The following is a 23,446-nucleotide window of genomic DNA, read 5'->3' as shown; positions in this document are numbered from 1 at the left end:
GCAACACACGCCCCTCTGCAGCAGTGTACACTTCCAACATGCACTTTCGAAGAGGCAAAGCGGAAAAAAATAACGAAATGTTCAATATCTATCATTGAAAAATCAGCGTCAATCCAAGTATGTTCTAAAAAATAATGATAAAAATAAATTTTAACAGCGGAAAAACAATGCAGCGTTTATTTTAATGATTGCGTTCTAAAAGAAACAACCCAAATGAGATTTTGGTACATAACCTCAATTATGGCCATAGAGTATTTCATACTGCTAATATTACATGAGATTTGAATTTTACAGCACGTATAAAATTACATTATTATGAAACGAAAGACGTGTAAATTTCAAACCACATGTAAAATTGCGTTACTAATCATGTAGTCTATTTGTTACATTCAATTTAACGGAAATTTACAGGTTTTGTTCGAACTGTGTATGTCAATAGTTCTTCCGTAAATGCGGTCGTCGACCGGTTGACAACCAACCCATCAATGGCGTGAACCCTCGGCGTCGTGGTGATGGTGGATGGGATCTCCTCAATGTGTTCGATGTGTCGTCCGTCTCCGTTGAGACTCGTGTCGTAGTCTGTTTAGCTTCCTATCGTGCAGCTTCCGTTTCCTAGCCGATTCGCACTCCTCTGCTACCTTTGCTTTAGACAGAAACTCCTGGAATTTAATTGGACACTCCACTTGACCAATTTGAGATGTAGAGAATAACATTCCAAAAATTTCATGTCCAGTTTGCTATATGCTTCTTCAGAAATGCTACGTCCTTACGAGGCAATGCGATGGTTTCCTTCAATCCGATGAATTTATTTGGCTCCGACGGCTTGGTTGCCATGATGAATCCTAATGAATGCGGGCATCTTAGTGGATTTTTAGCTGTCCCAAAGAGATGAATAGGCGAATGGCCGATCATCAATCCATCTATTCATTTTTAGGCCCTTCATACCATGGACCCAAAGGGTAAGGACCTCCTTCACACGATTTTTTTTTTGGTTCACCTAAGCTGTTTTTTTTTGTGTACCTGGTGCACCCGGTACTAGAGCAAAAGACAGCAATTTGTACCAGAACAGGTGTCAAAAGTGACACAGACAGCACAACTGCCAGCAAAAAAAAAGCACGGTACCCGCTGCCGTGGCAGTCAGATTGAGATGTGTCATATCCCTTAGCACGTTTCTTTTTGTTTCGCCATTTTGAGATTTGAACTCGTGACTTTGGCGTGAGAGGCATGGATGCTAACAAAAAAAAAGAGCGGAACTAGTTAAAATAGTTAATTATCTAATCTAATAGTTCATTAGCTCCAGGGCCCTTGAACATCATATATTTGGATTGTCCCCAGGAGGATTGTCCGCAAGAGGATTGTTCGAAGAACGATTGTACCCAGGAAGATTGTTCGAATAAGGATTGTCCGCAGGAAGGTTGTTCAAAGAAGGATTGTCCACAGGAAGTTTGCTCGGGAGAAGGTTGTTCGAAGGATTGTTCGGAGGAGGATTGTCCGCAAGAAGAAGGTTCGGGAGGAGATTGTACGAAGGAGAATTGTCCGCAGTAAGATTGTTCGAAGGAGGATTATCAGCAGGATTGTCCGCAGGAATATTGTCCGCTACCAACGAGTCGAGGAGAAAGATTATCCAGAGGAAGAGGATTGTCCGCGGGAGGATTGTTCGAAAGAGGATTGTTCGAAGAAGGATTGTCCGCAGGAAGATTGTTCAGAAGAAGATTGTCCACAGGACGATTGTCCGCAGGAAGATAGTTTGGAAGAGGATTGTCCGTAGGAGGATTGTCCACAGGAAGATTGTTCGAAAGAGGGTTGTTCGCAGAAGGATTGTTCGAAAGAGGATTGTCCGCACGAAGATTATTTGGAGGAAGAGAATTGTCCGCAGCAGTGATGGAAAAGTTAATCAAAGTTCCCTATGACTCGCAAACTTTTCCCTTGGTGAACTTCGTGAAATATCGCGAAATTTTCCAACACTGAGCGGAATTGAATGAATTTTCTTCATAGACAGAAGGATCAACAGGGGTATTCAGGATATACTGAAAAATAGACAAAAAATCGAATAAGGATGTCTGGAGAAAAAAAGTTCTTACTAATGTTCTGGATATATAAGCAGAATTTTATGGATAAATTTGATGGGGATACAGGATGCATCCGAATGTATCGTTCCCCCTGGAACATATAAAGAGCTTCAGAGTTCCGGATAATCTTCTTCCTCTACGTACTCCTTGACTCGTCGGTAGCAGACAATTCTCCTTTAAGCAATCCTCATGCGGACAATCCTCCTTTGAACAATCTTCCCGCGGACAATCATCTGACTGGCGGGATCTGGTCCATTCGGTCCTCGCTACACAAGGATCGTACCTGGGTCCGCCTTGCATGATTTCTAGTTGGACCCCCAACAATTAAGTGATAAAACTGATTCCATTTTGATCAACATCAACAACGACATTAATCCTAGCTCTGAAGTTCAGGTTAGGAAAAAAGTTAGGTTAAAACAAAACGTCAGCTATTGTTGGTAAACAAACCGACAGCATTGTTGACACCATTCCCCCATGCACTCAAAAATATAACTACCCACAAATCTAAAAAACCTACTACCAACAATCAATACGAAACTAACGATTTTAAATTGGCTCACTACTTGACTAGCCTATTGGTCCCAAGCAAACGATTAACGTACCCCATTCTAGTCGAAATTGTAGTACTACGCAATGTTTGTTTTGATTCGTTATGAAAGTTTGACAGATAAAATGAGGGGTTATTGGTTTTTCCTATGTTTCGAGGGGTGCATCGATTAGCTTGGGACCGAAGAGAGTACCAGAGCTGAGCCAAAAAGTTGAGCACGTTATTTCGGGACCTTCTAGTCTTAGAGTTACCGCTATGCTACTAATGCGTGCACTTCCATGCTATTACCGAGAACCATGATTTTTCGATAAATTCCTTCCACTCTATTGGTCCTGACCTTTGGGTCCATGCTTCATACAGCGATTTGCTGATGTCAATCAGAGGTTATTAAGCTTGATCAAGTTCAATAGTGAGGAGAACCCACAGCTATCGGACTAGTTTCCGTGCTACAATGAGTGTAGACCACTATCATCATCATCATCATCACCAAATTGTGACTAAAATTTCACAAATTTAATGCGATTAATTTTCCCGGAAAAATTTGGATTTAATTTTCAGATTTTTGCAGACATCAGGTACATTGAAAATTCATAACTCGTGCACCAAGCATTGAAGAAAGAACGGTATGTGGTAAAATGATAAGGACATTTTTCAGCAATCCATAAAAAATATAATCTTTTAAAAATGTTCACAGTGATGAAAAATCTCAAGGAAATCTGAATAAAACATTACTCAGTGGACCGGAAACCGTATTTAGCAGAAATAATCTTTAACTACTAGGTGGGGTGAAAAGATGGTTTTTCCTTTTTCGAGGTAGTCAACGAAGAGTATGCCATGACAATCCCAGAAAACCGACGCTATAACCTTTCCGACCCATCTAGCATAGCTCAGCCGCTTCGGAGCGCTCGTGCCGGCTTCAGTGCATTGCCGGGCACTCATTCTGTTCTCTGGAGTGTAATAGTGGATGCAGATTTCATCCACAGTTACCAATCGACGTAAAAAGTTCGCCCGATTCCGCAGCAGCAAGTCCGAACAATCTTTCGAAGTGCTCTCGCGTTCATGTTTTTGGTCAGGAGTGAGCTTGCGCGGCACCCAGCCGCAGGATAACTTTTTCATACGCAGAATCTCGCCCAAAATATGGCTTGTGCGCTCAGTACTAATCTTTGTGGTATCTGTTAGGTCGCGCATCTGCATTTTCCGGTCAGCCAACACCATTTCATGTAATTTTTTGACATTGTCCTCTGTAACCGCATCGGAGGGCATGCCGCTGCGCACTTGATCGGTAGTGGAGTTGCGGCCATCACGAAACTCTCGAAACCAATATTTGACGGTGAAATCTGACGGATCATTAGCATAATAGAGTTAGGTGGGGCAAAAATTCGACCTTAGTGGCCTTTTATTTTTTTAAATATGTTATTAACAAAATTATAACAAGGAAAGTATGCTGCTTTATTCAGCAACTATTAATCTCCCTGCTGAGAAAATACAGGCTCATTCAAGTAACCATTTCGGTGTTAAAAATATTATTTCATAAAAGCCCTCGAAACGAACTTTTGCACCACCAATGGGGCAAAAGTTCGACCTTTCAAATTACATCAGTTATGCATATAGTCGCATGGTACAATTTTAACTTTTCCCAATCTTAACTCTCTTCTTAGTAGGCTGTGCTTCCTTGCCGGCGCCGGTGGTGTAGTGGTAAGTGTGACTGCTTTCTAACACCCCAATGGGTCTGGGTTCAATCCCAGCCGAGGTCGGTGGGATTTTTCTGAGGCTTAAAAATCTCTGGTCACGTCTTTCTTCGGAAGGGAAGTAAAGCCGTTGGTTCCGGCCCATATGTGTGTTTGAATGGGTGCGATATCCTACGCAGGTGTGGAAGCTGCCTTCCTGCACATTCGATTGCCGTCAATGGATGGCAATCGATGTCCGTCGCTGATTGGCACTAGATTGCGGAACAGAGACCGACGTTAAATAAAGGAATGAAGAGGCTGTGCTTCCTTGAAAAGTTTCTTGCGTTTACTGGATGTGCTTGACAGTTTCTGTGCTTGCTCCTTAGCCTTCAGTTCAATTTTTTCCTTGAATGGTGTACTGGTAATAGCTTCGGATCGTTGACCTCTCTTCCGTCTTTGTTGTGGCTCCACTCGTTTCGTCAGGGGCCTAATTTCAGCAAAGGAAACCGGATTGGACGACTTGGTGCACATTGGTATGATCGACGTTGAGCAATTCTCTGAGCACACTGTCTCTAGAGATTCCAGGACGTTTCGAAGGGAAATCAGGAGCGGCTTCAATCTCTCACTGCGCTCAGCATGTTTGTTGGAAGCACAGGAGGATGTCAAATCGGTTTTGGTGGATTTTGAATTGGGCATTGAAGAAGGAAATGATATCTGCTGATGTGTCACGTTCGATTGAATGCTTAACGGCTGATTATCGATTTTCGAAGCGGTATTTCGTTTTACAGATCTCTTCTCATAATTTGAGGTAATGTTATCGGAAGATTCCACGAGTGCTGCCAGCGGCGAGGGAAGCTCCGTTGCATCTGTACAGACGGAGTTTGTGGCTTCCGACTCAACGTTTTCTTTCGATTGCTCAATATTGGTCACTTTACTTGCGGCAAAATCTTGGTCTGTAAACACTTGATAGGTACAATGCCACATATCCTGAAAGCGTTGACGGCTTTTTCAATTGTTGCACATCTGCAGTAAGCCATCCCAAACAGTTCAGCCACTTGATATTGGGTAATGACCCTTCCAGGATGAGACACAAGCCAATGATTACAAGCTTCAGCATATTTGGTCTTGAGGGCCTGAAAGAAACAACAATCCAACGGTTGGACTTTATGGCTACGGTGTGGTGGGATATGTGGCAACTTAATCCCATTTTCTCGACAGTAGAGAACTGTTTCCAACGATTGATGCGTGCTGTGATTGTCCAAAATGAACAAGACCGGGTTCTCCTTCGTTGCGTTGGTTTGTTTCTGAAAATGCTGTGTCCATTGGAAGAAAAGATCCGAGTTTATGTATCCTGAATCAGAGACGAAGATTTCCGTTCCTGGAGGTGACCCGTTCAGTAGCTCCGGCTTTTGGCGCTTTCTCTTGAAGATCAGGACCGGTGGCAAGTTATTCCCAACAGCACTCATCGCGCATACCGCTGTGATCAGCTCTCCTCTCTCAGCCGAGCTTATTTTCCCAACCGCTTTCTTTCCGGATGTAGATACGACTTTCGGGACATTGTTGGGCACTGTGGACATTCCTGTTTCAGCCATATTGTAGATCCAATCTGGTATAAAGCAATTGTTCAAACTTACTCCTACGTTGTGTCTCACTTTTCTAATTGTGGCCACAGCACGGCCCAGTGTGCGCACAGAGAAGAAAGTGCATACGATGCACTTCAGAATAGCAGAGGAGTGTTCACTCGGCTGTCGACAAAAGCAGGCCACTCTCGATGTGTGCTACGCGATCGTCTGTTTTCTCGGCAGCAACCATTGTGTGGTCCTCCTCATTGTTCTTCAGCAGCAGTTCTTTCGGTCGATGCGTCGTCGACTTTGGAAAGCAACCGTTTCGTGATGAGTGTGTGAGTGCTGACCACGTTTTGCGTCCATTGCTGCAATGGACGCGCTCTGACCCTCGTTGGCGTACAACAATTTGCCATACAATGAAACCACTGGAAGCGGCTCCAGTTCTGATGGAAGAGGCTTTTTGGATAGCGGAAGATAAAGTGTTTATTGTGTTGTACCTTTTGACTATAGTTTTAAGATGTATTGTATAGTGACCAAGAATCCTCGGCTCTGTAAAGTTAATTCGGTTGAGCCTTATCAAATAAATTAATTAACAAAAAAAAAAGAATAGCAGAGATGCCAGTACTCCGAATGTCACTGACAAGACGACCAGAGCGATACACACACTTGCAGTTTTTGGATTGCACAAAATTGAACAAACAAGAGTTCTTCCACACGTTTTACTTCACCAGAAAAATCTTTTATTCAATTTAGTTTAGGTTTATTCACTTCGAGCTACTGAAATTACTGATCTAAATAAATGATGATGGGAGGAAATGATGATGATGACGAAAAAACCCGAACACAAGTAACCGAAGACATAAGGTTGCCAGTATAACTAAATAATTTCGCCTGAACGGGCGAAAATGCGGTGCTGTATGGGCTCGCTACCAAAAACTTCACATTATGTTTCATCAGCAATACTTTGTTGTCACATCGCTTAGATTGTCGAAAAATTTGTTCATCTGCACCCGGTTGAAACCCATCATCCTAGCAAGACTGGTTTGTTGGGGAGTTTGCAGCGACAAGCTGTGTCTACGCATGAAAGAAAGCGTCCATTCTTTACCAGCTATCTTGAATTCCGGATGAAATCCATGTGCGACCTTGTTTGCCTCTGCGTACTGAAAAACTGCTCTTCGAAGATCCATCAGCGATAATCCGTAGAAGGAGTCATCGAGATTCTTGCAATGTCCCGCTAGTTCTTTTTCTTGCTCTTCGGTAAAGACTGATCTAAAGCGACCAAGTTTTTGCGCACCGTAGCCCTAAAAAGGAAACACAGCACTACGATTTGCCGTTAACAACTTAGATAAATTTACCTTCTTCAGTCTTTGGCACAATGCAGTTTCCGTAATTCCGAAACATTGGCAATAGCGCATTTGGATTCGCCATTAGCAAGCCTTTGCTGGGCGATTTCCAGCATATCGGAAGAGCACACCTTCCGCTCCAATTTTCGTTTGTAAGTCCTGTAGAATACAAATGCATAATTATTCTGACTCGAACTTTTGCCCCACTACGCATTCTTGAAGTTTACACCAAATCGTTCAGAGTTATGAAAATATTTTGAAATTTGTATCACAACATCTTTTAGTTATTGGTACTGCTTAATCAAGGCACAATTACACTTTTCCAAAAGCCGCACGTTTGCTATAAACAAATATATTACATTTTTCTTGAGAAAAAACAATGCTATCTCATTATTCCGACCACACGCAATCTAAACAAGTAATGTTTACATCTGAAGGGAGGCTGTGTTGCCAATTTCACGGTAGGCAGTGTTGAAAAACCTACAAAACGAACTTTTGCCCCACCTTACTCTATTTATCCAACTTTTCTTTTGTTTCCTACGCCGTTTTGCCTCTCAAAAAATAATGTTTTATGAGAGAACGAAAATCGTTTTTATCCATACTCAACATGATGCCAAACACGTCAACAGCAATCAGCTGTCGATGCAAAACTAAAGACAGTATCGCACTGAAATGTGGCATGTCTGCCTAAATATGAACGGACTACAAGGCACCATAACCTTTTTTGTAGTAGCAGCGCATTCTGGCGGTCAAGTAGGTTACTTTTCACCCCACCTAGTATTCGGTTCGTATTACAAAGTGAACGATTTACATAGTTGAAGATGTTTAACGTCAAATATCAGACTTAAAGTCATTTTTATACGATAGATGAGGAAATGAAAGTATAGAGTCGATAGTTTCTGTAGGATACCTGAACCGGTTGATAGCTCGGTGGATGGGTTGGGATGTTCGATGAGGTGTATGGTGATTCTTCCGTAATTGACTCAGCACAGCAAACACTCTTTTTACATTTAACACAACTCTTAACTAAACAGGACTCTACCAATTTACATTTATTTACATTTCTTCTTAACACTAATTTGGTCACGCAGGACCGTCTTCGACCTTGTATTACTTAACACTAATTTTGATCTGCCACTACTCCTAAAACAAAACCTGAACCAAACAATCTGTGGTGAATTTATACATATAAACAAATACATCTTCACCGAAATTCTCTCGCGCTCACCAGCTATCGGCTACCGATCCATCGGTTGCATCGATGACGTCAATGCAAGTGCCATCGAAAGGGAAAGTGATCTCCCTTGTTCATCTGGCTGACCGTCGACCGATTGGCAAAACAAAGGACATCCAAAAAATCCCTGGATCAGATCAAAGATGAACTGGCAAAATTACTTGGAGTTGTGCCACTCCAAGTAATCAAAATGAAAATGAAATCCCGTCCTGGCGATTCGCGCAACGGGATTTCTAATGATTTTTATTTAGTTCACTTCAAGTCTAGTGAACTAAACAACCTTAAGGCCTTAGAAAAAGCTAGCCTTATGCTCCATGTCCGAGTGAAGTGGGAACACTTCAGGAAGACTGGAGGAAATTTCCAAAACCTCACTCAGTGCCGTAAGTGCCAGGGATGGGGTCACGGAACTAAAAATTGCTACATGCCAGCTAAATGCATGAATTGTGGTGATTCCTCTCACGCAAAGGACGACTGTCCTGTGAAGGAAGATCCTAAGAAATTTAAATGTTCAAATTGTGGTGAAAACCACAAATCCAATTTTTGGGAATGTAAGACTCGCAAAGCGATCCTACAATCTCGTTCTAACCGTCAGGTAGGAAACGCTCCACGTTTCCGACCAGGTACAAATTCCTCTGCTGTTAACAACGGTCAGCGAGGAACAAATTCTACATTCGTACCCGTAGGTACAAATATCACCTCTGCTTCAAATGTTTCATCTGTACCTACTCCCTTCGCTGCTAACAATGTTCAGCGAGTTAATGGAGCTACCTATGCTGCTATTGCAGCGGGTAGAAATCAAAATACTAACCAAAGTAATTCTAACGGAAATTTTGACTTAGGAAGCATTACTGCCCCTAAAATGGGATTTTTACAGAAATCATTAATTGACATGATTTCTGATATGCTTAAATCTAACTCCATGTTTGATGCTATTCAAACTGGGGTAAAATGTGCAAATAATATTGTCATGACTTTAAAATTCAGTAATGGATTTTAAAGCATTAAATATTTTAAATTGGAATGCTCGATTTCTTAAAGATAATGAAGACGAGCTATTTAACTTTTTGAGAGTTCATAACGTGCATATTGCATAACTGAAACGTTCCTTAAACCTGACCATAAGGTTAAGAAGGACTCAAATTATTTAATTTATAGAAATGATCGTCTTGATGGACCCTGTGGTGGCGTTGCCATCATTATTCATAGACGAATCAAACATAAAATTCTTTCTTCATTTGAAACCAAAGTTTTTGAAACTTTGGGAGTTTCTGTTGAAACAAAATTTGGACAACTTACGTTTATAGCTGCCTATTTGCCATTCCAATGCGTAGGCCAGCAAAAGAATTTTCTCAAGGGTGACCTCCAGAAACTTACCCGTCATAGGTCTAAATTCTTCATTATTGGTGATTTTAATGCAAAACACCGCTCATGGAATAATGCTCAAAGCAATTCCAATGGTAATATTCTGTTTGATGATTGTTCTGCAGGTTATTACACTATTCAATATCCAAACAGCCCAACATGCTTTTCTTCTGCAAGAAATCCCTCCACTATTGATTTGGTCTTAACTGATTCATGTCAACTTTGTAGCCAATTGGTTACCCATGCTGACTTCGGTTCTGATCACATTCCAGTAACTTTTGAAATATCCCAAGAAATAATTTGTAATCCCAACAGCTCTACTTTCAATTACCATAGAGCTGATTGGGAGCAGTATCGAACATTTATGGAATATAACTTCGATCCAAACATTCCTTTGCAAACCAAAGATGAAATTAATTATGCTCTTGAATCTCTGACTACTTCTATAGTTGCAGCAAGAGCTGCCTCAGTACCAAAATGCGAGGTTAAATTCGATTCAATTATAATAGACGATGATCTTCAGCTCTTGATCCGTCTTAAAAATGTCCGTAGGAGACAATTTCAAAGAACACGCGATCCTGCCATGAAAGTTATCTGGCGGGATTTGCAAAAACAAATTAAAAAGCGATTCTCTGCCCTGAGGAACAAAACTTTTGAAAATAATGTTTCTAAATTAGACCCGAGTTCCAAACCCTTTTGGAAACTCACAAAAATTTTGAAAAAACCTCAAAAGCCAATTCCAGCGCTTAAAGAAGGTGGTAAAATTTTGATCACAAATTTGGAAAAAGCTCAGAAACTTGCTAAGCAATTCGAGAGTTCCCATAATTTCAGTTTGGGTCTTACTAGTCCTATTGAGAATCAGGTTGCTCGGGATTTTCGGAATATTTTCTCTCGGGAAAATATTTTTGATGATTCCTGGGGGACTGATTTGGACGAAGTAAGGTCTATAACTAAAAAATTTCAAAATATGAAAGCTCCAGGTGATGATGGAATTTTCTATATCCTCATCAAAAAACTCCCAGAGAGTACCTTGTCTTTCTTGGTAAAATTATTTAACAGATGTTTCCATTTGGCATACTTTCCTGATAAATGGAAAAATGCAAAAGTTGTTCCAATTTTGAAGCCGGATAAAAATCCAGCTGAAGCTTCTAGCTACCGCCCAATAAGTTTGCTTTCTTCAATAAGTAAACTTTTTGAAAAGATAATTTTGAATAGAATGATGCTTCACATCAACACGAACTCAATTTTTGCAGATGAGCAGTTTGGATTTCGCCATGGGCATTCAACTACTCATCAACTCTTAAGAGTTACCAATTTAATTCGTTCAAACAAATCTGAAGGCCACTCAACTGGAGTTGCTCTTCTAGACATAGAAAAAGCATTCGACAGTGTTTGGCATGAAGGTTTGATTGCTAAATTGAAAAAGTTTAATTTTTATATTGTGAAATTAGTTCAAAATTATTTAACTGACAGAACTCTGCAGGTAATTTATTAAAATTCCAAATCTAATCGACTACCTGTTAGAGCAGGAGTTCCTCAGGGTAGCATTCTTGGGCCTATATTGTATAACATTTTCACTTCGGACCTCCCTGATTTGCCTCAGGGTTGCCACAAATCATTGTTCGCTGATGACACAGGCATTTCCGTTAAAGGAAGAAGTCTTCGTGTTATTTGCAGCAGACTGCAGAAAAGTTTAGATATTTTCTCTTCTTATTTACAAAAATGGAAGATTTCTCCCAACGCTTCCAAAACTCAACTTATAATATTTCCACATAAGCCTAGAGCTTCCTTTTTGAAACCTAGTAGTAGTCACATAGTCACTATGAACGGAGTTCCAATTTCCTGGTCAAACCAAGTGAAATATCTTGGATTAATACTTGACCAAAAATTAACTTTTAAAGATCACATTGAGGGCATTCAAGCTAAATGTAACAAATATATTAAATGTTTGTATCCTCTTATAAACAGAAAATCCAAACTTTGCCTGACGAATAAACTTCTAATATTTAAACAAGTTTTTAGACCGGCCATGCTTTACGCTGTGCCAATATGGTCTTGTTGTTGCACTACCAGGAAAAAAGCACTTCAAAGGATTCAGAACAAAATTCTGAAGATGATTTTGAAGTTGCCTCCCTGGTACAGTACTACCGAAGTACATAGAATTTCGAATGTTGAGACTTTAGCACAAATGTCCAACAAAATAATTAATAATTTCCGGCAAAAATCGTTACAATCCTCAATTGCAACGATTAATTCCCTTTATACTTAGATAAGATTTAGTTTTAGTTATTTAGTTTTAAGCTATCAATTGTTATACTGACATGCAGGTTTAAAAAACCTGTTTAAAATACTGAATTGCCAAGACAGGAACAATGTAAAAACACTTAGATATATATCATAACAATTAAGGCTGGTAAGTTACTGTAGTAACTGGAGCACCTAGGTTAAAAATGAAATGTAATTTATTTTGAATTTGGAACAAATAAAGAGTTAAAAAAAAAAATAAATAAAAAAAAAAAAAAAAAAAAAAGGACATCCAAAACAACAGTCTGCCGTACTGCTGGTCGGTTGAGATGGTGTGTTTTAGGGTGGTCCTCACAGACAGTTTCGTTAGAGTACAGCAGTGAGAAAATTGTATTTAGAGAGCAGAAAGCGTGCTTGCTATTTTTGGTAAAGGAGATTATCAACCCGATTCATGCCTTCCCCAAAATTGCCGACCTTCTGAGCATCGGTGGTTCGCAAAAAAGAGATCCTAACTAACCCTAATGTGTTAGAGCTAATCGCAATAATTATATTGAGCGAGTGCGCAATTCCAACAGAAGCTTGAAAACATCCCAAATATTATTCACGGATCGAAAGCTAAGACCTCAAAACTCCAATCGATTCCAAATGCCCTCCCACAAGCCCATCCATCGTACCGCGTTGACAGATGCTACGATCGAATGGATTCCTCCCCCACAACTGTCCGCCCATCATAAAGCCATGGCTGTCGTGCGTGATTCATTATATTCAAACGACATAATTAGAGAGTGAAAGCTCGCATAAATCTCCGCGCTGTTAATTTCTTTCAGAAGCGGGAAAACTGACGACCATACAGCATGGAGCAACTACAGCTCGCTAAAATAATCTCGTTCAAAGTTTCTCGAATAAAGCGACGGAACGAGCAGGATGGTCGTCACAATTTTCTCAAAAAAAAAAAAGAAAGACGCTTGGGTTGGCGATCTGCTGGAAGATCTGGCTAAAGCAATGGACCGCTAATGGCGCATGACGTCGTAAATTTGAATTAATTGCCAAACGAGTGCCGCCACGCGACCTGGTGTCCCGTTTCGGGTTCGGGCCGGTATGAGAGGGATGGGGGTTGAGTAGCATAGTCGACAGCTATGACGGTCTGTAGTTGCCTTCATAATTACGCTTGGATTTCTCATGCCACTCAATCCAGAGAAAGGGGAAATTGGCGGGATGATGCAGGCGGTGGAAGATGTTTATATTTTTAATACTCAGCTAAATGATAAAAGCAAGCTGTAAGAGATCTTTTGCGAGTCTTAGATAAGAGGGATGGGGGGGGTTAGTGGCCAGGATCAGAGTAAGGTTGAATGTCAACCTTGATTTTAATCAGGGATTGCGAGCGTCATAACGAGGAGATACCGATGAAAATATGTTTTCAAGAAATATTTTATAGAAACAGGAACAGGACGCGTCTCTCCAAATCGAAATTCAAGATGCCAGAAAAATCTTAATTATGTCATGGCATGGTAAGTATAGAAAGAAATTTCTACATTAAATGAAATTAACGGTCTTACATTCGGTACCGACTTCCGCCACGGTACAATCTGGAACGACTGAAGCTGTCCGAAATCGCATCTGATTACGCGCAATGCCTCGACACAGCTTGCCGGATGAAGGAGAGCTCACCGAAGCCCCTCTTGAGGACTGCTGGAACAACTTTAAAGCAGCCATTAACGGCGCTGCTGAAGGTGCCATTGGGTTTGTGGGGCGGAATCTGTGGAACGATTGGTTCACCGAGGAGTGTCAGACGGTTTTGGACGAGAAGAATGCAGCGCGGGCGAGGATGCTGCACCAAGGAACCCGTCAAAATGTGAAGCGATATACGGTTAAACAGCATCAGTGTCCATAAATAGCTCAGATTTGCCACCACGGTGACGATGGTAAACAAACAACTACCATTCGGGAAATTTTACCCATTTCAGGAGCAACGATGGCAGTGGTGATGTGAGTAAGGTTTTTTTTTTCCACTGGCCAATGTTCTCAGCATTCAGTTCTGTAAAGTATTTAAAGCTTCTGTCCTTTTCACCCAACTGCAACAATGCAACTGAAGTCGTTAGGTTTTGTTTACCAAAGGAACGAAGGAAAAGGGTTACCTTTATGAAACTTCATTCATTTTGGAAGCTATAAATTTTGCAACCTTATTAAATACCTGTCGACATTTCAACTTTTACACACTCACACACCGACCAGAAGTTCAAATCTAATTTCCGTTTAATTTTCTCGTTCTACTACACCTCTGCAACTCTGCAACATTCGCTCGGAAAAAATAACCCATACCACCCATCCACACTCAGCAGATGTGCAATTTTGGCCACTCAGTTAGAGTGAAAACCTAGCAAAATGGGAAAGAAGGTGCAATTTCGCCTTGCCACCCCGTGGAGCAGCTGTTCAATTTTGCTCAAGTTGCTGGCAGGAAAAACTGCAGAAAATTCTTTGAGCAAACTGTGCGCTTTTTTTTACTCATCATTTTCCGAGCTAACACTTTGCACTTAAGGAAGGAGGTGAAATACATAATTGCATTGCCTAGTGCGCAGGGAATGCTGCATGCAAGAAGTAAATTTTGCTCGTGTAATTAAAATGTGTTCTGTAATAGTTTGCGCTGTGGTTGCCATCGCTCATGGATTGAAGCAGCGGTTCTCAAGCTTTTTTCGTTTGCGACCTACTTCGTACAAAATCATAAGCTATAACATCTAAAAATGAACATCAGCATGATTGACCGCCCGAGGATGCTACTCCGCTATTGCCAGTTCAAACTTTATGATTGTCTGAATCCCAAAAACAAAACAAAAATCCAAAATAACAAGAGCAACATAGCAGCACTTGTGGTGCCGTGGGAAGCGTCATTGCATCTCACCCCAAAGAGCCTGGGTTCAATCCCAGTCAACGCCACCGGGATTTTTTTAAGCATAACACCTCTGATCACGACTTCCTTCGACTGATGGCACTGATGAAGTCTGCAAGTTGATTTGGCAACTTTTAGCGATTTTGCCAACTTTGCGTGCGAGTAGCTCGGATTTTCGCGATGCGCGAGCAAAATTTTGATACGCTGCTCTTCTTGCTTGAACGGCATTTTGACAACTGAAGAGTGAATTCCAAAATCAAAATAGGAGCAACATTCTACACACACACACCTTCAAAATGAGGGGTGTTCAGGTTTTTTAAATGCAAAATTGAAAGAAATACGTCAAGTTGATATTGACCAAATTTTGACCGTATCACCCTTTAGTAGACGAAATACGCGTATCTGTCAAAAGATAAGCAATTATAACGGAATTTAAAGGAAATAATCCAACCCACTCAAAGCTCTTCAAAAAGGGATTCCGTTAAGAGGTTCGACAAATTTAAAGGATTGATCAAAATATGTCCAAAATTACCAAAATGGCCCAAAACACAAAAATAACCACCGATGGGTCGTGACCCATAGATTGAGAATCGCTGGTTTGCTGGTGATCGTTTTGAGTATTTTACTTTTTAAAATTAGAGCAACATTAGAAATTGACTTTCACAATTGATACTGATCAACGGGGAATTAATTTGATATTCTGTTGAATAACATATTTTGCAACTCAGTGCAGTTTCGAACCCCTTCGGATACGGTTGTGTTTAAAGTTTGCTCTCTGTTTTGTGCGTGCTTTTGCTGTCATAGTTTTCGGCTGCATTTACCAGATCAGTGCTGGCACTCTGCCTCTCGGACGGTTATACGTGTGTGATTGGTGGTTTTTTCGCTTTCGGAGAAGTTTTAGAATCGAGAATGAAAACATGATTCATCATGTTTGCAAGCATCAGAAGATTTTGCGCTATCTGCGTTGTTTGATTTCTCCCGTACCAGAAATTTGTGGCATCACGAGTGATAATTTTAATTTCAGTTTATTTTCGCGGTGATGATGTTGGTTCGCTAGCAACAATTTTTGTTTTCAATCGAAAGGGGAAAGTGCTGATATTGTGTCCGTCGCGAGTTTTGGTGGCTGACGTTGCCGTGAATCAGCAAGTTTACGGCTTGCAAAAGTGCTCGTCTGCTGGTCTCTCGCAAGCAGCGTTGCCAGTATTCTAGATTTATTCAGATGCACAGACAGACCACGTATATTTCCAGATTTTTTAAATATGTTTCAGATTTTCCCAGATTTTTTAAACATAGGAGCAGGAGGGGCATAGTGAACAGGTGGGGCATCGTGAGCATTCCGCACTTTGGCTCTGGATCTCCAGCTGAATGAAACAAATCAACTGGTAGTAGGTTCAATATCATTATGATATTGATCCTAACACCAACCAATTTGTTCCGAACGGCCGGAAGACCAAGCTGGGGCATGGGATGCTCACTATGCCCCTCTTACCCCTTTTGCTTAAAAAATATCACTGCAATTAATTTACCCTCTAATCAAAAAATAAACAGCCAAACTTGCTGCTTCAATTATTAAAGACCATCAACGTTAGACATTATTGGAATTTAAAGGTAATTCAGAAAATAGTTCACAGTGAAGTGTGAGGCGAATTCCTTGTGAAATCAAAAGAGAATTTCAAGCAAATTCTGAGTAGAGTTACATCCATTTTGGTGGGCTTCAGGGTTATGCGGCGTCACCCATCATTCATTGTGAGTGCCACGAAGTGAGGGTTCCATTCCCGCTCCAGCCGGTGCAAATTTTAGGAACCAGAAAATTTCCCTACTGGTCTAATGGGTGTGGTGTGTTGTCTAGTGTTGAATATTCAGTCTGTGCAACCTATGGTTGAAGGCGGCATCAATTTTCTTGTCAACTGTGATGACAATTGCATGGAAATTTTTGTCAATAAAGGAAATACAATCCGGAAGAGAAATCATAGAAAATTCTTATGATGAAACTTAACGAGTATGCTGATACAAATCGTGGGAATAATTTCAATGTAAATCTGTCCAATGTTTCTATGGAGATTAATTTTAATAAAATTTTAAGCGCAATTTCGGGAGACTTTCAAAACCAGTTTGGCAAAGTATTTGAGTACTTGGGTAACACTGAAAAAAATTTCAAAACAATTCTAACATTACCTATAAAGCAGTTGAAAGGGAATTATCGGATAAGTCTGAGAAGAGTGTGACGGTCATTCTGAAGAGCGTACCAAGGAAATTGTTAAGAATATTTTAAGAATCCTATGAAGAGTTCTAAGTAAATTCAGACTTAAAAAAAAATAATGATCTGGGACGCAGGAAAAATATAAATTCCGGAATTTAGAATCATTGCAAGATCCTGAGACTTCAAAACTAAAGCTATCAGACTTAAATTTTAGTAATATAATTGAATAATTATTTGGCATAATGTTCATGAGAATAGTGGAGTTACCCGTAATTAAGATAAACTGTGTGTTAGTTCCACGATGTTAACCTTTATTCCCAATTCAGCCCGCTGAATTTGGCTTCAAAATAAAATTGCCTACTGGTCTGCTGGGTGTTGTGTGTTGTATGATGTCAAGACCAGCAGGTCCCGAAGAAACATGTTCAACTTTCTGGCTCTGCTCTGGTACTATCTTCGGTCCCAAGATAATCGATGCACCCCTCGAAACATAGGAAAATCCACGAACCCCTCATTTTATCTGTCAAACTTTCATAGCGAATCAAAACAAACATTTGCTTGGGACCAATAGTCTAGTCAAGTAGTGAGCCAATTTAGGATCGTTAGTTTCGTACTGATTGTTGGTTGCACCATGACGAAATGGCAGCGTATTCGTGATTTGTCCCAAGCGCAAATGTCGCAAAAATACATTTCAATCGCCGTGGGAGTGTCCCGGTGGACCGTCAAAAGGGTTTTAGACTGAGAAAAGAAAAGACAACTATCCGCGAAGGTGGCCACAGGTCGTCCGAGGTCAGCTCGGGTTCCGAGGGTTACCGCTGCTATCAAAAGGAAGATTCGGATGAATCCAGTGCGTTCAATAAGGAAAATGGCAAAGGAACACGGGATCAGTTACTTTACGGAACGGAAGATCGTAAAGGAAGATTGCGGGGTGAAGTCGAGGGCACGGAAAAAAAACTCACATGATTACCAACCGCATCCGGGAGCTACGAGTCGAACGATGCAAGAAAATCTTGAACTTCCTTAAGCGAAAAAATCCGGTAATCCTGTTCACCGACGAGAGCATGTTTACCATCGATCCCGTAGCAAATTTCAGAACCGACCGGTATATTAGTTCTCTTCCGGTAAAAGACGCGGCCGACGAGCATAACAACGTGTATCTGACCAAGCATCCTGCTCGCGTTATGGTGTTTGGATTGATGGCTTCCGATGGCAAAAAAAAATTGACCCGGTGTTGATTCCAAAAGGCGACAAGGTCAACACGGAGGTCTACATCGGGATTTTAAGTAAGTATGTTCTTCCGTGGATTAAAGAACAGCACTGTCCGAAGCCAAATGTTGTATTTCAACAAGATGGGGCTCCATGCCACACCTCGAACCGCACTCAGAAGTGCTAGCAGGAACATCTTCCGTTCTGGGCGAAGGATATGTGGCCGCCATCCAGCCCCGATCTTAATCCGCTGGATTACTCAATATGGCGCGTCATGAAGGCCAAGGCCTGTTCTAAACACCACCCGAGTACAGCAAGCCTCAGCAATGGATCCAGACTACATTATTAGAACCTGCCGTGCATTACGGAAGCGTGTGGAGGCCGTAATTGCAGCAAGTGGAAACTCGATCGATGATTAACATAGTGTAAGACTCTGAGAAACATCCTTAAATTTTTTTTTAAATTTTGACATTGCTCAATGGTGCAAACATTATCACGCATACGGTTTATCCCGTGTCCTTAGTTTAGTGCATGTCGTATTACTCCATCACTATTGAGAAATAATGAAGAATTCGGTTTTTGATTCAGTTGTCATTCTTGCCTTCATCGCAAGGAATCGATTCTAATTGAAAGGTCCCGCTATTTATACCCTTCGTAGTGTTGAAACACCCTCCAAAGGCGCACCCCTTTGTCAGTCAAAACTGGATTCCTTAGCAACAAAATTAAACAATGACACCGATAATGACCATGCATCAGAACCCTAGTCTTAACCACTTCAAACGAATAGAAGATTAGGAATCACATCGATGAAGACTAACTAACTAATTTTCCCTTGTTTCAAGATCATCCTCGGTGAACAAAGCCGAGTCTTGTCACTATCAACAAGGCATAAAAAGTAACAAGGACTAAGATGTGTTCCTTTGATAACTGAAAAATCCTGTTCCCCTATTTTGTAGTAGTCAAGACTAGGAATCGGTGGTAGAACCTACATCCCGTAAAGTACAACGAAAAGGTGATCTACCTACCCACGTTACGGGGCAGCTTCATTTATGTCAGAGATGTATTTTTCTAGTGGTTTATTAATTAAGGTTCAAATATATGTCAGCCGTTTTCGTTCTTGCATGCACAAAAATCACATAGGATCAAAGTGTAGCAAACAAATATAGCAAGAGCTATATGCCTGAGATTCGCATTCGATAAATACTTTGAACACATTTTCCAAACAGTATTTAAAAAAACAAAGGATCAATAATAGGATCCAATCCACCTGTAGTCTACGTATCGGTTTTCTTCTCAGGCTCATGAAACTACCTCCATCCAGCCAGAACCAAACCACTCCGAAATAAAATTGGTTGGTAAGCATTATTTTTTATGATCTGTCACTTTGCTTTATTCCTGGTCTTCATTGTTATTTCTCACTTCCGTTTCCTGTCCTCACGCTCGCTATACCTTAAATTCCTGAATCCATTCTCCATTATCATCGCTGTCTGTGCGGGAGTTGCAACCGCGAAAATTTCACCATTAGTTACAGCTATTTTTGTCCTTGTTCAAGATTTTCCCAGCGAATCCCGTTGGTGGTCGCCAGATGAAGAAAAATAAATGAATAGAAAGGGCACCTCGCTTGTGCAATCGCGAGGTGAATGCTACTTGCTATTGGTTCGTGTAAACTTGTGCACGTTTTTTCGGGAACTTTCACTGCAAAGAGAAAGCTGGGAAATTATAACGACGAACATGACGCTTTCGGTGTTCGGGAGAGGCTCCTTTGTCCCATGGGTGTATTATTTCCTTTATGCAGTAGCCTCTCTATACATGCGGTGGGTGGTACTGTCCACCCACCGCTATTTATCGGATGTCCTTCAACCAATTGAGCTGATTTTCTGGAGATAGCTAGTTTATGGTTGACAGTTATCACACACCAGAAATAAGGGTATTTGGTTAAGCGACAACCGAGAGACAGTGGTGGGTGGATGGTAACACCCACCACATTTATGGAGGGGTTACTGAATTTCTTTTTCACTTAGGATAGTTCAGAATACAAGATAGAAGAAGCAGGTGTATTTGGGTAATTTTGTTTTGTATTAAGTCCTATCACTACATCAGGCGATGGTTCGTGCAAAGCCTACACCGACTGAGAGATGAGAGATAAAAGGAAGCAGGATCAAAGAGATGACCGCTGATAGATTCCTTTATAATGCAAGTAAAATACGATTGCTACACGTCCAATCTTATTAGCCCAAACCGAACCCCATGACTTGTCGTCCGGAAAGTACTTTAACATTTATAGTTTATTAAAATTAACTACCCTTTTCTCGATCCGGGTTGGAGGGGGAATCACATACACAGTAATCGAAACCCATAAAGTTGCCGCATTGTAAATTGAAAGCATCTGATGGGATATTCCAGTAACTATATATCCAACTCAGAGTTGACAATGACAATAGTGGTTCACAATTCGATAACCCAACCAGGAACACCCAAACCACACATCCAGAGTATGCCCTAAATATTAAATCCGTACAGTTGTGCTTTATGAATTTATGATTGCTACTTATTACATGATGAATGTCGATGGTGTGTGCCTGCAAGATAGAAGGCGTAGTCTCCGACGCGAGTCTGACTGTTGAGGACTTGAAACGTGCCTCAGGTAGTTTTAAAAACTCGACACTCGCTAGTGCTAGTGCCGTGATGTAAGGCAACTGCATTCAGTATCTTTGCTAGACGGTAAAAAAGTTTATCGACATTCAGACGGGTGACTTTCGCAGGTTCAGCGCGCCCAAACTATGTTAAAATTGATGGTACTTTTTTTTCCGGTGCTGTTGTTTGTACAGAGGTTATACAATTGTACCAACTGCAAAAGGCTGGGACACTCGGCCAGCCATTGCGGCAACAAAACTCGTTGTGGCAAATGTGGTGAAAACCACAAAGAGGATTCTTGCCACAAAGAATCAGTAAAATGCGCTTATTGTGGCGATAATCCTCACCCTTTGCAGGAGTGCCCGATGTACAAGCAGCACTCCGATAAAGTGCAGCGTTCAATCTCAGAACGCTCCAAGCAGACATATGGTGAAGGCTGCATCAGCCGTCCAAGACGCAAACCAATTTTTTGATTTTGTCAGCTGAAGAATCGGACCCTGACTCATCCGATGAAGGTGATTCGACGGTGGTACACGCACCTTCAAAAATGGACGGATCCACAAAAAGAAAATGCCCCTCCCCGAAAGTGCGCCGTAAGAAAAGTGAAGTCACCTCCAGAAGATTGGCAAATTCCCAGGGTAATGGGGATGAAAAAACGAAACCGAAGGCTCCACTATTTTCTACCATTGCCCAAAAAAGATACGAAAAATAATTAAGCAGCTCTTCAAACTTCTCGGAAGAAATCCAAGTCTGAACGAGGTTTGCTAGCTTTTTCGGACATTAAATATGTTCAACATACAAGACCCTCTTAGAAGCTTAGTTTCTGCCTTGCTTCCAACATTAGAATCATATCTTAAGCAATTGACTGTTTCATGGCCCCTCCTTGCATCAATCATATCTTTCGATGGATAATTCGTCGAACGAGGTTGAAGATATGATCACTGTGCTACAGTGGAACTGCCGTAATCTAGTGCCTAAACTAGACTCGTTCAAATTTTTACTTCACAATTCTGATTGTGATATATTTTCTCTCTGTGAAACATTGCTTTCTTTTGATAAAGAACTGAACTTCCACGATTTTAACATTATACGCCTGGATAGAGACGTTGCTCATGGAGGAGTACTTTTAGTGATCAAAAAGTGCTACCCTTTCTAATCTAAATCGTCGATTGCCAAATAAATGTGAAGAACAAAGACCTTTGCATAGCTTCAGTTTATGTTCCACCAAGAACCTTCATTAGCCGTAGTCAACTCTGGAATCTAGTTTCCATTCTTCCATCCCCAGCAATATGCGAACGCGCCTCCGCTGTCGGCAGAACCCCATCGGAACACACCGCCACTGGTACGATTCGGTGGAATGGAGAGCCGTCAAAAAGCGAAGAATACACAACACCAGCAGAAGAGTTCGCTGTCGGGAGATGCTGCAATGAGACTTGAAGTACCTTCGAGATTGCTTGGTGTGATTCCGAAGCAGTTACAGCATCAGGTCAAATTTGTGGAGAAGGTTGTTCCAAAAGGGTTCATAGCGGATGAACAGTGCAACACAGAACCGTTGGCAAGTAGTGAGAGAACATTCAACAGTAGTGACAAGGCATCATCGAAGTTATCGAGACGCTCAGCGAAATTACGGGAACTGCAAGTGAAGGCCCTGGAAGCGAGACAAGCGTTGGAAATAAGGCAGCTAGAAGAGCGACTGGCGTTTGAGTATGAGATGTTGGAGGTCACTGATTCCGAGGTAGAGTCGATAACGAGTTTTGACAAGATCAACGAGTGGCTGGAGAAAACGGACAACGTAGGGAAGGGTGTAGGAAATATGACGAACCTCTGCGAAAACCGGTGGTGTATTCAACCCAACCGTGGCTCACTAGCAGCTGCGGCCTAGTTCCACCATCTAGTCTTCAGCAACCTGTGGGGAATCCTACTTCGTTTCAGCCACGCGTCTCGGAGCATTTTGGTGGAAGTTACGGTCATGGTGGCAGGTACATCGAGCAGCCTCGACCTGGCCAAAACTTTCCAAGAGCAACAGCGAGTCATCATCCAACATTCGGCGGATATTCAGCACCAGTAAAGGGTGATACGGTCAAAATTTGGTCAAGGGAAAACGCGTGTAAATCGGTGAAATCGTTTATTTAAAAAATCAAATTAATTTCAATTAGTATTAAATTCAGGAAAAATATTCAGTTAGGCTTCCGCTTTTCCAAATCCGAATTGCCGGGCCTTACGCTTGACCCCTGCCATCAGATTTTGTACAGCCACCTTGTCCACCTTCTTCGCCGCAGAAAGCCAGTTTGCCTTGAACTGCTGCTCGCCCTTAGCAGTTTTTTTGGTCTTCTTTAGGTTCCGCTTGACAATAGCCCAGTATTTCTCAATTGGGCGGAGCTCTGGCGTGTTGGGAGGGTTCTTGTCCTTGGGAACCACCTGCACGTTGTTGGCGGCGTACCACTCCATGGCCTTTTTACCGTAATGGCAAGATGCCAAATCCGGCCAAAACAAT

The sequence above is a fragment of the Ochlerotatus camptorhynchus genome, unplaced genomic scaffold (genome assembly GCF_037179485.1).
Source record: "Ochlerotatus camptorhynchus isolate MF236.1 unplaced genomic scaffold, CSIRO-AGI_Acam_v1.1 ptg000140l, whole genome shotgun sequence".
Lineage (NCBI taxonomy): Eukaryota > Metazoa > Arthropoda > Insecta > Diptera > Culicidae > Ochlerotatus > Ochlerotatus camptorhynchus.
This window is presented reverse-complemented; position numbering follows the sequence as displayed.